This window comes from Balaenoptera borealis, assembly GCF_965194805.1.
Source record: "Balaenoptera borealis genome assembly, chromosome: 16".
In the NCBI taxonomy this organism is placed as follows: Eukaryota; Metazoa; Chordata; class Mammalia; order Artiodactyla; family Balaenopteridae; genus Balaenoptera; species Balaenoptera borealis.
This window is the reverse complement of record NC_138872.1, coordinates 21,540,706-21,546,705: the sequence shown is the minus strand read 5'-3', so window position 1 is coordinate 21,546,705 and position 6,000 is coordinate 21,540,706.

Below are 6,000 nucleotides of genomic sequence, written 5' to 3'. Positions count from 1 at the left end.
ATGGCCAAGTTTTGTGTTTGTTTCCTTCTCTTGGGGACTTCAGAAGGCTCCAAAGTAGAAGTGTTTGGAGAACTGGAGACAGAAACCTCCCCCACCCTTTATTTCTTCCCTTTATTTTTACTAGAAAATTTGAACAGTACAAGTAATAGATGACTTTTAAAAATAAACCCTTTATTTTGGAATAGTTTTAGATTTGCAGAAAAGTTTAAAACCTAGTACAAAGAGTTCCCATGTATCCTTCACCCAGGTGCCCCTAATAAGCAAATTTGTCAAAATTAAGAAGTTAATACTGGTACCTTACCATTAACTGAACTCCAAGCTCAGTTTAGATTTCACCAGTTTCCCCACTCATGTCCATTTTCTGTGCCAGGATCCAATCCAGAATACCACATTACATTTAGTCATTATGTTTCCTTAATCTCCTCCAATCTGCAACAGTTTCTCAGTCTTTCCTTATTTTTCACGACCTTGACAGTCTTTTGTTTTTGTTTTTGGCTGCTAAGTATGTGGGATCTTAGCTCCCCCACCAGGGATCGAACCTGTGCCACTTGCATTGGGAGCACGGAGTCTTTTTTTTTTTTTTTTTAAGGTCACTGCAATAGTGGTTGGAATAAGAGGCTGAAAGGATTTTTTTTTTTTTTTTTTTGGCTGTGTTGGGTCTTTGTTGCTGCGCGCGGGCTTTCTCTAGTTGCGGCGAGTGGGGGGCTACTCTTCGTTGCTGTGCGCAGGCTTCTCATTGCGGTGGCTTCTCTTGTTGCGGAGCATGGGCTCTAGGCGCGCGGGCTCAGTAGTTGTGGCTCGTGGGCCCTAGGGCGCAGGCTCGGTAGTTGTGGCACACGGGCCTAGGTGCTCTGTGGCATGTGGGATCTTCCTGGATCAGGGATTGAACCCGTGCCTGCATTGGCAGGCAGGTTCTTAACCACTGGGCCACCAGGGAAGTCCCAACCTTGACAGTTTTGAAATGGGTTGGTAAGATATTTTGTAGAATGTCTCTCAATTTGGGCTTTTCTGATGTTTTCTCATGATTAGACTGGAGTTATGGGTTTGGGGGAAGAATATCACAGAGGTGAAAAGCCCGTCTCATCACATCCTATCAGGGAGTATATAACATGACTTACCACCAGTGATATTAACCTTGATTACTTGCTTAAGGTGGTGGCTGCCAGACTTCCCCACTATGAAGTTACTATTTTTCCCTTTCCATACTCTAGTCTTTGGAATATAGGCTTGATTTTAATAGATACTTAAGAAAACATATTTGGAAATCATTGCCCAACAGTGAGAGAGTATACCTCTTTCTCAAGCACATTTGGAGTATTTACAAATAATGACCACATTATCTGCTGCAAAGCGAGTCTCAAATACCAATGCATCAGTATCACATAGATTACAATATGACTACAACATAAAGATACGTAAAAACAAAACTTTAGACAATACTTAGACTTGAACTATTACGAATATACCATATATCAAAACTTGTGGAGTGCGGCTAAAACAGTACATAAGGAGAAGTTTGTAACTTCGAAGGCCTTCATTGAGAAATTCCCTATAGTAAAGGGAGCGTGTGACTCATCACATAGGAGACTTACCTCCACTGACCAGTGTGGACAGGAGTTCAGAGGGTTTCTCCCCAGTGTTATGGTCTTGGGCACTCCTCCAGGACTTTACCAAAACCCTGAGGGAATCAGAACCGCAGTGAACCACTGAGATTGAATGTCCCATCAGTTCTGAAAAATGGAGGCACAGAACAGTTCCTATTCAATTCTACAAAGAAAAGGGATAAAGGGAACTATGTTCAATATGCTGTGATAGGGACTTCCCTGGTGGTCCAGTGGTTAAGACTCTGTGCTTCCAATGCAGGGGGCGCAGGTTCGATCCCTGGTCAGGGGACTAAGATCCCACATGCATGCCGTAACTAAGAGTTCGCATGACACAACTAAGGAGCCCGCCTGCCGCAATAAGACCCAACTCAACCAAATAAATAAATAAATATTTTTTAAAAATCCTGTGGTAAACCATAAAGGAAAAGAATATAAAAAAGAATATATATATGTATATAACTGAGTCACTATGCTGTACAGCGGAGATTGGCACAGCATTGTAAATCAACTATACTTCAATTAAAAAAAAAAAAAGAAAAGGGATGAGATATTTTCCCCACCCTAGCTTTGTGAAATAAGTTGCAGTTGCGATATCCATCAGAGGTGTTGAGGGAAACCAGAGTTTATGTTATCTTTGATTTAGGTCTGCTAAAGACATTGTTTTGTTGGGAGCAAGAGTTTTATAATTTTTTTAAAAAGCTGTCCTTTCCAAATGCAAGAAAGACAGCTTCTCAACAGTGAAAAAAGTACACAAGAATATAGGTTTAACCTCTTCTTAAAATAAAAAATTCTAAGTAACGAAGTTTGCTCCGACGTCACAGGTATTGCCTTTAAGTGCTACCTTTTTCAGAATGTGCCACCTCCTTGTAAAACTCTCGCCACTTCTAATAGACCCTGTGCGGGTTCTGCTGTCATAGGTTTAGCTGTCTTCTGCTTGAGGTGATCAAGCCTGGGAATACAAAGCTTCAAAGGGCCGATTCTTTGAGCTGTTCCCTGGCAGCTCTACCAGGGAGATCATTAACGGTTAGGGTGGGATTCCTTGAGCTCCCTTGGAATGGGCTTGTCGAGGACCACCCTTCCCCACCAGAGAAGAATGTACTAAGAAAACCTACCCTTCTGTTTCAGTCAAGCATTTTCTATGGCGTGGGCTCAACCAAGCACCCGCAGCACCTCTGCTTCTCAGCTATGAAGTGTGATGCGAACGGCTCCCAGGAGGTGTACAGTGTACGTCCGTATGTGGCAACCTGCCTACCTTCAGTGGAAGGCGGATGGAGACTTGCCTGGGATAAACCTAGGGTATGTCTCTCACTGTATGCAAAAAACCGGAGTGAGTGTGGAGTCAGAAGTCCACACACAGGGAGAGGCAGAGCTGCAGGACAGGGAGTCCCAGAGGAATTCCAGTCCCCCGTGCTTGTTGTCTGGAAGGCCCAACTTGACCTCTGCCCTCCCCTTATTTGACGACATAAGCTTTCCAATAAATATTTCTTTTTAAAGTATAAGTTAGATTTCCATCGCCAATGCATCCTCGCTAAAAGCCCGAGTTTTCCCCTTAACTTGCCCCAAATGGCCAGTTGTTAAGGCGTTCCCTGGAGGGTTTGCTTATCCAGGTTGACCTTGCCTACCTAACGGGGATTCCAGCAAACAGGGCAGTGTATTGAGGTCTCAGAATAAACATGTAGTGAGAGCCTTTGCTCCTGGCATTCAGACATCTGTCCATTCTCAGTGGCTTGTCCTTATTTGTTGGTCGCTAAATTTACTTCCTGGTATTCAAAATAAAAGAGTAGGCTCACTCCGTCCATGTGGGAGATGTATGTGTGATTTGGACCTTTTGACTGGAGGGGATGTTCTGGGGCAGCCACTCCAGTGGGGGCCCAAGTTGGCAATTAAGACTGCCTGGAAAATGGTGCTTTCAAGAGTGGGGGAAGTGAGCTCAGAGGAGCTCAAGGGGCCTATAGGGAGAAGAGGAGGACACCAGCCAAGGCAGTCCTAGTATGTGCAAGGTCTTGGCAAATATTTTTTGTAGAGCCCCTGTCTATATAAACAATTTTCTTAAAAATGTATTACAGAGGGGAATTCCCTGGTGATCCAGTGGCGAAGGCTCTGCACTCCCAATGCAGGGGGCCCGGGTTCGATCCCTGGTCAGGGAACTAGATCGCACATGCCTCAATGAAAAGATTCTGCATGGTGCAACTAAAGATCCTGCATCCTGCAACTAAGACCCAGTGCAGCTGAATAAATAAATAAATAAATATTTTTTTAAAAATGTATTACAGGGAATTCCCTGGAGGTCCAGTGGTTAGGACTCCGTGCCCTCACTGCCGAGGGCCTGGGTTCCATCCCTGGTGGGGGAACTAAGATCCCACAAGTCACACTGCGCGACAAAAAAAAAAAAAAAAAAAAAATTCATGGGCCCCATGTGGAGCATTGTGATTTACTGATGAAGATTTAGATAATGGGTAGAGAAGAGGTGCTGAGACTTTATTTCTTGTCCTATCAGTGCACGTGAAGATTCTTGGTAATATCCAGACACCATCTCTTCCTCTTCAACTCCAAGAACCATCTCTTCATGTTATTTATTGTGAAATGTGCCATTCTTGCTTAGTTTCTTATTTCCCACTGCAAAAAAAGGTATGCCGTTTGGAACCTGTTAGTATTGAAGCAATATAGATCTTCTTAACTTTGTATTTCTCTATAATACGTTTCTTTACTTATATATTACATTACAATTCATACATTACTCATGATGCTGCAGCATCCGTGGTGGTGGTCCCTACTTACTGGCTTCCAAGGACTCAAAGATTTTTACTGTGCCTCATTGATGAGAACTACGAATATAAATCTTACCCAGAGTATGCAGGAAAATGAGAATGATGATCTATTTTCTGGTCATGTTAAATTTATCATTTGCAATATTGTTTTGTAAATGTGGAGTAATACATCTTCCAATCATGACTTGAACTCTCTTCTTTTTTGGTAGAAAGGAAAGTTGCTTTAATCAGAAAGCCAGCAATCTGGGGAGAATGTAGACTCATGTCCTAAGAACAACTCCAAAGATTCTGCTCAGCCATGACAATTTTTAAAGGGAAAAAGGGGAAATAATCTCAGTTAAATATTAAGAAGGTCATATTCTTTGTCATTTTTCCATTGCGTGCAGACCTGCCGACTTCTCCTGATCTTCCTTTGGATGCTCTCCTGTCCGTGTGGTCTGCCTGCAAATTTACCAAGGGGAACCTAGGGGTAGATAGTAAGTCATTCTTTAACTACTTAATTCTTCATTATTACTCCTTCTAATCCAGGAAAGGAATCAACAGGTTAGGCAAGGCATTGTGTACATTCAGTAAAGCAAAAATCAGGAGTTAGGTTAAATGTTACCTAGTGATATCATTTTTATGATTAAGGTCTGAGGAAAACAGAGATGAACAAACAGAAAAGGGACAAAAGAGATGCTTACATATCTACTGTACAAAAGCCTAGATTTGCTGAGAACACCGTATTTCTCTTTTTATTACAAGTCTTTTCTCTGAAGTCAATATTTCATTCTGTTTCTTGGTAATATATATTTTCTCTCTAACTAATTTTATTCTTTTTATTCCAATTCTGGTTTTATTTATTTAAATTAATTTTTATTGGAGTATAGTTTCTTTACAATGTTGTGTTAGTTTCTACTGTACAGCAAAATGAATCAGCTATACATATACATATATTCCCTCTTTTTCAGATTTCCTTCCCGTTTAGGTCAACACAGTGCATTAAGTAGTTCCCTGTGCTATACAGTATGTTCTCATTAGTTATCTATTTTATACATAGTATCGCTAGCATTGAGAAGCTAGCATCGTTTTGGATTTGGACTCTGCTATCCAGAGTATTCACCAAGACTCGGGGCTTCATGTCTTTTGAGAATCGGCTCAGCTGGTTTTCTAGGTTCTCATCCAAGTCTCTGCAAGAAACTGTTGGGTCAGCCAGAGCTTAGGGCTGAGTCCTCTAGGATTCTATTGGAACACACTCTCCAGCTTGGCTTTGACCCTTTGGAGACTGGCTGAACTCGCTAGGCAGTCAACCAACTGCGTTACTGTCCAGCTTACATCTCTTTATCTCAGTTAAAAAGATATCATGAGGGTTTGGGTCAAGGGCCTTTCAGGCATAATATGGTTACACACAGGCCTTCCCAACCTATTAGTCTCTGATTCTATCACAAAAACCAAATAGGATTACTTGCTATAACTTATTCTTGGGAATCCTTTACTGGCTCCTAGAGCTCATTGGTCCCTCTCTAAGGGTCTACATACTACCTATTTGGGAACAATTATAGTTTGTTTTTTTAAATAAATTTATTTATTTTATTTATTTATTTTTGGCTGCTTTGGTTTTTCGTTGCTGTGCACGGCTTTCTCTAGTT